Here is an 11,980-nt window from a genome sequence, read left to right as displayed (position 1 = left end):
TTGTGACCGAGACCTTTGGAAATATGCTGTGCATGAGAAGTCCCGGCAAGTGAGACCATAATCGAAGGCCTCTGCCAAGGGTGTAGCCAGCCCACTTATGTGTACCTTTCCTTCATTGGACACTAAACTCTGCTTGCGAAAACCTGTTGAGGCAAGTGAAATTGAAATCGAACTAAATTCGACAACTGGCACCCATGCCAACATCTCCTTCATTGGACACTAAACTCGGCTTGTGAAGACCTGTTGGGGCAAGTGAAAGCAAAATCGTGATGGCACTTGTACCAGTGGAGCGCTAAGAGCACCGTCTGAGCGTGATCATTGCCAGTGGCGTGTAAATAGCACCATTTGAGCATGATCGGTACTAGCACCACCTTAATGGCACTTGTGCCGGTGGCACATGAAAAGACATTCAAGCGAAGTCATTGCCAGTGCCGCTGGACTGGCTCCTGTGCAGGTGGCACATAAAATACACCATTTTGAGCGTGGCCGTTGCCAATACCACCTGATTGGCCTTCGTGCCGGTGGCACGTAAAAGCACCCACTACACTCTCGTAGTGGTTGGCGTTAGGAAGGGCATCGAGTTGTAGAAACTCTGCCAATCAGATTGGAGCCTGGTGTAGCCATCTGGTTCACCAGTCCTCAGTCAAATCGTCCAACCCATGCTAGCATGGAAAGTGTACGTTAAATGATGATGATGATGATGATGATGATGATGATATATAGACATGTGTGTGTGTGTTTATCTTTTGTATCTGCATTTGTCCCCCCACAATCGTTTGACAACTGGTGTTTGAGTGTTTACATCCCTATAACTTAGCAGTTCAGCAAAAAAAACTGAAAGAGTATGTACCAGGCTTTATAAAAAAATAAGTACTGGTATTTGACTATAAGTTCCTGGAGGCAGTGCTTCAAAATGGCCACAGTCTAATGCATAAAACATAAAGGATATATATGTATTTTACATTGTGCCTGACCCCTCTCTTTTCTACCTTCTCTACCATTGACACATTAGCTCGCTAACACACAAACATATGCATGCACACTTGTACCCATATTTTCTTCCTTGTCCCTGTTTTCCTGTCCTCTTACCTCTCTTCCGCTTCACTCTTCAGTGTAATAGATTTCTTTTCCTTCTGACATTTTCCTCTACCATGTGATCAAACCAGCTTTTCCAAAACATGTATTCAAGCTGAAGTCACTACAGCTGATTTTCCCAATTTTCCTCTCTCTGCTGATTTTACAACCTTTTATCATCTTTGGATTCTCAGGACATTCTCCTTTTCCCATTTATATTATAAACACTTTCAAACTTTGACATGTACTTACAGATCTATCAATTATCTTCTAAGTTTTGTTTATCAGCTCCTCACCATGATATGGACATTTCTATCTCCCCATTTCTTGCATGAGTTGTGTATATCCCTGGCCTTTCCATCAGTATTGCATTATTTACTTATTTATTTTTATGAGTGAAAGGAAAAATGGTTAGCACTCTTTTTGACAAGGATAGAAAAAATCACTTGGTCTTTCTAAGACATATGGGCATTGCTTTCTACTTCAGAGCAACCTTCTTTTCATAGGTGCAGGTATGGCTTAATAGGCGCAGGCATGGTTGTGTGGTAAGAAGCTTGCTTCCCAAACTCATGGTTCTGGATTCAGTCCCACTGCCTGGGCAACTTGAGCTGTGGGCACCTGGAGTTAAGGTCTTCTATTATAACATCAAGCTGATCAAATCCTTGAGTGGATTTAGTAGCTGGAAACTGAAAGAAGCCTGTCGTATATACGCATATATACATGAATATGTGTGTGTTTCTTTGTGCCTGTGATTGCCCCTCACCACCACCGCCGCCTGACAACTGGTGTTGGTTTGTTTACATCCCTGTAAATTAGCAGTTCACCAAAAGAAACTGACAGAATAAGTACTGGACTTAAAAGATAAACCTGGGGTCAATTCATCTGACTAAATGTTCTTCAAGGTGGTGCCCCAGCATGGCCACAGTCTAATGACTGAAACAGATAAAAGATTTATTGCAATAATTTTTCTTCAGTTTTCTCCAATTTTTCTCTCCCAGAACTCACTTTTTATTTTTATTTTTCTTCTTACCTTCTTTTCATTTATACACTTATATTCACCTGAGTCACAGAACCCAATTTGTTTTCTTTCTTGCCCCAGCACTGCTCATCTCTTCCTCATAACTTTCTTCCACATTACAGTATTTCATACCCACACCCCTTCATACACTTCTATTTATTCCCTCATAGTATTCTTGCTTTCTCATTTATTCTATATTCATGCTTCTTCTCACCTCCTTACTGCCACAACTTTCTAACAAACACACACCCACACATGCACTCAGTGTTCCTGTTCTTATATCCTTCTTAAAACATTGATACACTCCAGCATATGTACATACATAACTGACATTTCCTCCCTCATTAACTCCCTCACTCTATAGAACAGCATTTCCACTTAGCCCCAAACCCTTTATTTCTCACTCCTTCTCCTCTTTCACACACCATTAATTATTAGACACAGATGTTGCTGTGGGGTAAGAAGTTTGCTTCCCAACCACATGATTTGGGTTCAGTCCCAGTGCATGGCACCTTGGGCAAGTGTCGTCTACTATAGCCTCAGGCTCACCAAAGCCTTGTGAGTGGATCTGGTAGATGGAAACTGAAAGAAGCCCATTGTATATATATATATATATATGCCATTGAGCATGCAACATCGTTATTCCTCCCTGTGCCTGTGAAACCTTGTATCCTGGCTGTAAGGCCTTATTTCCATATATGCCAGCTTAATTTTATTCATCCTTAGTCGAAAGACATCTATGGTTTTGTCCTGTTATTATTCCTACTGTATTTGTGTAACATTATTCGTTTTCTTCCGTCCTTTTTTTGTATACATTCGCTGCTTTCTTCCAAGGAATCTAATGCTCTTAGCTTAGTCTTTCCTTGGGGCTGGCCAGATTGGAGCAATATCGAGAATAACCAACTGAAATTGCAAGGATAATCTGGATCTTGACTGAAGAGAGAAAACTCTGAATGACTTGTCCGTGTTTTCTTTATATCGTCTATCTGGATGTTTTTTCCCTTTCTTGTATCGCGTAACTGTCTTGATGTTTTGCATTCTTGTCCCATGTGGTATTTATATATACATATAAATATATTATCATCATCATCATCATCATTTAATGTCCCTTGTCCATGGTGGCATTGGTTGGATGGTTTGACCAAGGTTGGTAAGCTGGAAGGCTGCACCAGACTCTTGTCTGATTTGGAATGGTTTCTACAGCTGGATGCCCTTCTTAACGTCAACCACTTTGAGTGTAATGGGTGCTTTTACATGCTACTGGTACGGGTGCCATTTGTGTGACACCAGAATCAGTCACAACTGTGATTTTACTTGGCTTGATGGGTCTTCTTCTCAAGAATGACATAATGCCAAAGGTCTCAGTCATTGCGTCTATGAAACCCAACACTCAAAAGGAGCTTTTCACATGCCAGTGGCATCAGCCACCTTGCCTCCATGAAGCCCAACACTTGAAAGGTGCTTTTTACATGCCACCGGCTTGGGTGCCAGTTACATGACACCAGCATCAGCCACAGCTACAACTTCACTTGGCTTGATGGGTTTTCTCAAGCACAGCATATCGCCAAAAGTCTTGATCACTAGTCATTGCCCCTGTGAGGCACAAAGTTCAAAGATCATGCTTCACCACCTCGTCCCATGTCTTCCTGGGTCTACGTCTACTACAGGTTCCTCCCACAGTTAGAGATCGGTACTTCTTTACTCAGCTGTCCGCGTACCTCATCCATACACGTCACATGACTATACCAGCACAGTTGTCTCTCTTGCACACCACATCTGATGCCTCTTATGCACAACTTTTCTCTCGAGATGCTTACACTCTGTTGACCATGCGCACACCAACATTGCATATCCAGCAAAGCATACTGGATTTATTTATTTCAAGCCTACGCATGTCCTCAGCTGTTACAGCTCATCTTTCACTGCCATGTAGTATAGCTTTTAGCACACAGGCATCATACAATCTGCCTTTCACTCTGAGGGAGAGACCCTTTGTTGCCAGCAGGGGTAGGCATTCTCTGAACTTTGCCCAGCCTAATCTTATTCTCAGAGGTATGCTCTTGGGGCATTCACCTCCGCTGCTAACTTGATCACCTAGATAACAGAAGCTATCTGCTACCTTTAGCTTACCCCACTGGCAATTGATGGAGTCTATTTTCTGTACATTTTCAGTGTTTATTGTACCAGAGAAAAAGCTATTTTCCCTGTTAACCTTTTTCTGATATTGCTGCACCTCTTATGTGTCCATAGCTTACACAGAGTACATCTTATGGAGTTTCTACCTATACCTTTCTAGCAGATTGAGCAGTGCCATCTACTGCAAGGGATTTGTGGTTTGTCTGCCTTCCTACTTACTAAGACTTTGGTTTTTGCTAGGTTAATTCTAAGACCCTTCGATTCAAGACTTGCTTCCACACCTGAAACGTCTTCTCATGTTCTGGTAGTGATTCAGCTATAAAAACAAGGTCATCAGCATAGAGGAACTCCCAGAGACAGCCTATCTCAAATTCCTCTGTTATAGCCTATGATGAACAAGAGGTGGGGTTAGGATTGACTTTTGGTGAACCCCAGCTTGTACCCTGAATTCTTCGCTGTATATATACATATATGTATGTGTGTGTGTGTGTGTGTGTGTCTTTGTCCTCCACCACCACTCAACAACCAGTGTTTGTGTGTTTACATCCCCGTAACTTAGTGGTTTGGTAAAACAGACTGATAGAAAAAGTACCAGGCTCTAAAAAATAAATCCTGAGGTCAATTTATTTGATTAAAACCCTCCCAAGCAGTGCCCCAGCATGGCTGCAGTCAAGTGACTGAAACAAGTAAAAAAATAAAAAGTTATATGCACACACATAGAACACTGATACTCATCTCCATCTTGAATAGCACTGCATGAAGCTACGTGAGACTGTACAGGATTTTGGGGTAAATAAAAAAATATACAGAACATGGGAGACAGCTTATGGGAAAAAAACCTAATTGCTGCCTCCCTTGCATTAGCCCAGGCCATGACCAAATTTATAAATCTATATATAAATACACACATATATGAACATGCATATCCATACAAAATATGTGCACACAGAAATATACACACAGTGGCACACACATCTGCATTATTCCTTTTGCTTGTGTTTGAGTGTGTGCACTCAATTGCTTGTGTTTGAGCATGTGCACATAATTTAGAAGTTTTAATACATTTTGTTTATGCCCCCCAAATCTCATTCAAGATAATGACAAGTACCAGGCTTGATAATTGCTGAGAAATTTTTTTCCAGCATGAAACCAATGGTAGTCTTGTTAACCCTCAAATAAAGAATAATTATCCACTAATGCTGTGTTGAACACTCATTCTCACTGTTCAATACCAGTGTATACACACACCACACACACACATAAATATATATGCATACACATACATATACACACATATGATAAAAAAGTAGTTAGAAATAACGGTTATATTGTTTCTTTATTATATACCAGTAAAAAAAAAGAAGAGCCGTGAGGGCAATGTTTATTAACATCAATCTTATCTAAAGTAAGCAATCATAATTAAAAATTAAAAAGAAAACAAAATCTAGTTATCAAAAATACAGTAAAGAAAAATGACAAAGACAGCTATGAGAGGAAATGAAACAAAAGTGAAAAGCACAGTGAGTATGAAATAAGAAAGAAATGAAACATAAAAGAATGAATTAAATATGTCTGTAAAACAGGAGAAATTTAAAGAACAGAGATAAAAATTTCAATTAGAAAATAAGTACTGATGCTTTACCACTTCAATTTCTCAAATACAAGTATGATAAAAATACATTCTGAAAAGAGGAAAATAAAATAATGAAATGAAACAAAATTAATGAATAAAAAAAATCTATGAGAAAGAAACTTTATACTAGTTGGTCTTTAAAGAAGTTTCTGGTTTTCATGTTCATGTGGTATACCTTCTTCAATTTGCTGAGACCTCCTTCGGTCATCACTGACCACGGGGTTGCATCTAGAAAGTTACCCTCCCAGGCACAAGTCCGGACAACGTTGTTTATGGAAGACCAGCAATCGCCCATGCATACCGGCCTCCTCTCTCCATGTTACCAGTGTTATCCAAGGGAAAGGCAAAGGCTGATACAGCTTGGCACCTGTGACGTTGCAACTCATTTCTACAGCTGAGTGAACTGGAGCAATGTGAAATAAAGTGTCTTGCTCAAGAACACAACACACAGCCCGATCCGTGATTCAAACTCACAACCTCATGATAGTAAGCTCGACGCTCTTCAATTTACAGCTCTAATATTGATATTGTTGTACAAATAATGTTACACTTGTTTGTTCTGCTATGTAATTCAACCCAATGTGATCAGTAATATTTAACATGGCTAACAGTTCATTGTTGAGAGCTTGGGTATTGTGTTGATTAAGTTTTTCTGAGCTAAAGGATCCTGTGCAGCTATAGCTTTACTTAGATAAATACTTCACTATGAAACTTCCTTAACTTGAATAAATATTTATAGGACTTATTATAATGACAACAAATACAAGATTTGGTATGACACATTTTAATATTAGATAAATACCAACTAATAATGGTAATCACCAAACATACAATGCTCAGATTTAAAAAATATCAGAAAATGGAGAAAGACCAAGACTGCCAAAGATATTACTCATTAATGAGTGATATCTACTGTAAGATAGTTGTACATGACAAAAAGATGTGGCTTCAGTTGTACACATCAATCCTACAAGCTAATTTTTCTCAAGCAATCTAACCACTTCTTTTGCTCTGGAAAAACAAAAGCGTCAGAAGTTGACAACAGTCTAAAATACAAACCCTGGGGAAACTGAACTCAGCTAAAAGAAACAGTCAAAATTTTGACAAATCTTAAGAAAACTAAGCCAGAAAACAATGACAATTTAACAGTGAAAGTATGTCACAATAGGTCTTAAGAAAACAACTCGAGTGAAATATTTGTTGCAAGCAATTATAGAATATGACCAATCAAATACTGAAGTGTCAAAAACATTGTCAATTCCACAGACACTGACAAGTACTAACAACATTCAGATAGAAATAGGTTTGAATACTTAAAGGTAGTTCTACAAGTTTGATTTTGGATTAAATATGACTTCTAGTTCAACAACTCATATTGAGTCATCTGTTAACTATATTTCCACTATGACTACTGGTGGCCACTATTTTCAAACACTGTACACCTACACTCATCAACCTATGTTACCAAAGAACTTTATGCGACTGCTGTAATATACACTAGGCATTCTTCCCAATGTATTCAGTATATGTTCAGCAAAACATTTAAAATAGCAACAATTTCCTCAGAAATGTTACTGTGAGGAGGGGAGCTAAGAACAACCTTTTGTCTTTTTAATGAAGATATATCTTCTTTCTTGTTTATATATTTTTACTTATGTTTATGTATTGTTCAAGTTTAATAACAAGATATACACTCAAGAAGAAGGTGCAGCCATCAGGGTCAGTATTGCTGGCAATGTAGCTAATGGTGAGATATGAAACTAAAAAAATGATTAGAATAGAGCTCCATAACCATGTATTCCTGTTATGTGGATGATATCAACATAGTGGTAAAAGCACCCCTACATGACAATGTCTATGAACTAGAAGCCAACATCATGGAGAGCATCCAGTAAATAGCTAACTCCATCCACCAGAGTATTAAAGTAACAGTAGATTAATCAAGCAAGTACCCTAACTATAGACTTAGACACAGAAATCTGGCTGGAAACTAGGAATTATAAGGTCCAGATAACTAAACCCTGGGCTCTAAGTACCTGGTCCACAAGAACACACCTATTACAAACAAGTTCAATATCCTATCAGTGGACTTGGTAAGGGTGGTGAGAAATATGTCCTGCATGTGCAACCTAATAGAATTAGAGAGATACATACAACACTTCATCCACTGCATGCAGTTCTCTAGACACAACCAAAGAGTCAGGATCAGAGTGTACAAGGCCATCATAGAGAATAATGCAAATGGGATCTGCCCACTATATAGGAGTAACTCCTGGAATAACATAGAAAGGACCAAGAAGATAGGTAAGGCCAATGCATGGTATGACAATCAAAAATATCAGACTGTCACATTCGTTCATGCTACCCCTGGTGGCAAACTAGCATGTCTTTTTAGGAAAACCTTAGATAAGATGAATTTATGGATTAAAGTAGTAGAAAGACCAGGGACCCCATAAAATCCCTGATCTGCAGAACATATACGTTTGAGAGGACCCCATGTACAAATAGAAAATGTATAGTATGTAGGATGAATCCACAGGTAAACTGTAAGATTGGGAATGTGTAGTATATGGTGTACTGAGAGACAGTACAGAAACACTGAGGAGACAGCATGTAGCAAAGGTGAGCAGATAAGTGAACACTGGCAGCAGCTCAAGGAGGAGAAAAGCTCACCAGTGCTCTACCAACATACTTAACACAGATGTTAAGATATTATCAACACATAGAACAAACATGACACTTAGATTACAGAGGCTGTACACATAGTAATAGACAGACCAAACTTCAACAGAAAACATGAATGGAATAATGACACTCCGCCACACTACACAACCTGATGACGGAAGACAGAATGACAGAAGAAAAAAGACACAGATACAAACAGTATAATACATAAAGATGGATTGAGAAAGAAAAATCAAATTAATGAATAAACAAAGAAATAAAATAACTAAATAAAAGTCATGGGTACAAACAGTGTAATAAGCAAACTCACATACATGCACACAAAACACACATACCAAATACACAAAAATGTGCACATGCATATATGTGCATGCATATGCACGCACACACACATACACACACACACATATTCAAATGCATGCATAGATAAGGATACATACCATAGAAAGACAAAATGGACTTAGCAATGCAAGAGGAGATACGTAGGATAAAGAGTCATTGAAGAGGTCACAGAATGTGTGAAGAAAGAGCTTTGACAATGAAACGAAAATAATAATAATAATAATAATAATAAAGCTGAAGTAGAGACCAAAGTGCATGTGTGTAATTGGCAAAATATGGCCATCCCCAAGTATAACAATAAATTTTTATTTATTTACCTTTATCTCTTGTTTCAGTCATTGAACTACAGCCATGCTGGAGCACTGCAAATTGACCCCAGTACTTATTTTTGAGCCTGGTACTTATGCTATTGATCTCTTTCACATAACTAAGTTAAAGGATATAAACAAATCAGCATGGTTTGCCATGTATTAGGGGAGGGATAAACACGGACACACACATATATGATGGGCTTCCACACAGTTTCCATCAACCAAATTCACTCACAAGTCTTGGATCTGTAGTAGTAGACACTTACCAAGGTACCACACAGTGTACTTGACTACAAAGTAAGCTTCTTAACCATACAACCATGTCTGCATTATTTTTTTTGTTTTCACTTTGATAACTTCAAAATAACTTTGAAAGTTTTGAGAGTTTTTAAAAAAGGATACATTTACTCAAAGAGTTGTGTTTGTCCCATTGAGTGTAATTATAATTGGTATAAATATATTTCTTCTGAAACATATTTGGCATGGTTTCTATGGCTGGATGCTCTTTCTAATGCCAACCATTTGACAATATGTACAGTGAGTATTTTATTGCAGCATCGGTACTAGAATAGTTGTCTTATTCCTGAGATGACTAACAATCTTCTCAACACTGTTGCTTCTGTCCATTCACCAACCTCTTCACTGCTTTACAGGATGTAGTGGGTGCATTTTATCAAGGCTCTTAGCACAAAAGAGGTTGTTTTGCTCCTAGTAAGACTAAACAGTCCTCTTTACACTGTCTCTGTACATTCAAGAAGGATAGCAAAGAGTGATGATAGGTAGAGAATCAGAGCATGAGAGTGAATAGAAGAGAGAATATAATGGGAGAAACCAAGTGAAAGGGTGAGAGGAGCGGGTAATGTAAGAAAGTGACAGGCAGTTGTATGTTGGTTATTGGAATGACATATTTATTACCAACAAGTATCAATTTTTTGTGGTATTAGCTCTCCACCAACTTGACTAATTTGTCACTAAAAAAAATAGTACTGTATTCATAGTTTCAGCTAAATGCATTCTTACCTAGTCTTTCAAAATGCTATCTCATTTACTTTATATTCATCAATTACCTTTTTAAACCTAATATGGCTTTTATTTATAAATCTTATTTCTTCTTTTCATTACTATTACTTATAGTGACTGAGTTAACAAGAAAGGCTCCCTATCAGAAAACTCAAGTATTTTCCTTGAATGAGCTCCAGCTTCCTTTCTCATCACACAACACAAATTCTGTTACAATGTTAATGTAGTAGTCAGTAATAACTTAACAAGTTTATAGGAGATGCAAGAAAATGGCAAATCAAAGAAAGTCAAGTAGCAAAATTGCTAAGAAACTATGACAATAGTTTAATAAATATCAGGACTTATTTGTAAGACATGTGAATGTCTTTATACATGTAATAAAAAAGGAATTGTATAGTGGTATGTCATAAGTTGCAAAGGAGTATGTTCAAAGATAAGCTAATATTTGTTTACACACACATACACACACAAAAAAAAAAAGACAAACTTCTATCACTTTTAACACTTAGCTAAATGTACAATATGATAGGGTATCGATCACAAAGTCCCTATGGAAAACAAGCACAAATGAAATAATAGGTGTGAAAATTTCCAGCCATAATTTTATTAAAATTATGCAAAACATAATATAAAATTCTATATCTGATGTAATCTGTGCAAGAAACTTGAAAACGAATAAGAGAAAGAAATACTTAACTACAATCAATACTTCTTGCCATGTGATGTTACTTACCTAAAAATAGAAAAAAAATTATCATATGAAAGAAATTATAGCAGATATGATTAAATGGTGATAATAAATTACAAACAATTTAAATAAAAATGTTAGTAATAATTCTGGAGAGAAGGAAGATAAATATTAGAATAAATAAAAGAAACACACAAAAGAAGGAAATAATATTTCACAATTAAACTATTACTGCTGTAGTACAAATTTAGTTAAAAGGAGAAAACAAAATAGAATTGTTCTAGTTTTATTCAGTTTAAAACAAATTTTCATGTATAAAGGCAATTTCAGATGGAGATACTCATCAGATACTATAGAGAGGTTAAATATTTTAGGAATCAATTACTAAAAATCTACTTTCCTAAACTAGCATGAATGAAATTTTGTGAATTTCGACATTTACATGAGATGATGAATAAAAAGGAATTTGCCTCAGAGAGTGACCTACATATCATCTATGAAATGTCAGGTAGATTCAATGAAGTAGGTGAAATATATAAACAAGTTTTATTTTATTGTTATAAAATGCAAATATCACCAGTTTTATCTTTTATCTTTTTACTTGTTTCAGTGTATGAACTACAGTACAAAAGGGTACTGCCGCAAAGGGTTTAGTCGAATAAATTGACCCCAGTATCTTTTTTTTTTTTTTTAAGTATGGTATTTATTCTATCATTTTCTGCTGAGTTCCAGGGACATAAAGAAACAAACACCATTTGTTGAGTAGTGATGGGGACAAACACAACACAAAGATACATACACACATGCGCGCGCGTGTGTGTGTGTGTGTGTGTGTGTGTACGCGTGTATATATATATGTGTGTGTGTGTGTGTATGTATATATATATATATATATATATATATTACAATTAAAAGGGTAAATGATTATCAATTTATTAATTTATTAATAAATTAACAATTAATAATTTTTACCAAGCCCTTCAGTATGTAAACACCATTATCGGTGAAGAACTTGTTTAAAAGTTCTTCTACATTTATAAACATAATTAAGGGTTCAGCAACAGCTGCTTCAC

The 11,980-nt window shown here is 36.9% G+C and overlaps 1 protein-coding gene and 1 non-coding gene across 2 annotated transcripts in view; one reads left to right on the top strand and one right to left on the bottom strand.

Annotated features, from left to right (window-relative positions):
• Positions 1-11,980, bottom strand: part of LOC128248329 (heparan sulfate 2-O-sulfotransferase 1-like) — a 196,647-nt gene that overhangs the window by 116,082 nt on the left and 68,585 nt on the right. The gene's annotated exons all lie outside the window — the stretch shown is intronic.
• On the top strand, positions 1,463-1,575 carry LOC128250152 (U6atac minor spliceosomal RNA). The gene has a single exon (XR_008266273.1). It is a non-coding gene; the product is annotated as a U6atac minor spliceosomal RNA (small nuclear RNA).

This window comes from Octopus bimaculoides, chromosome 1 (genome assembly GCF_001194135.2).
Source record: "Octopus bimaculoides isolate UCB-OBI-ISO-001 chromosome 1, ASM119413v2, whole genome shotgun sequence".
NCBI classification, from domain to species: Eukaryota; Metazoa; Mollusca; class Cephalopoda; order Octopoda; family Octopodidae; genus Octopus; species Octopus bimaculoides.
Note: the sequence above shows the minus strand (reverse complement) of the source record. Positions and strands in the feature narration are given on the sequence as shown.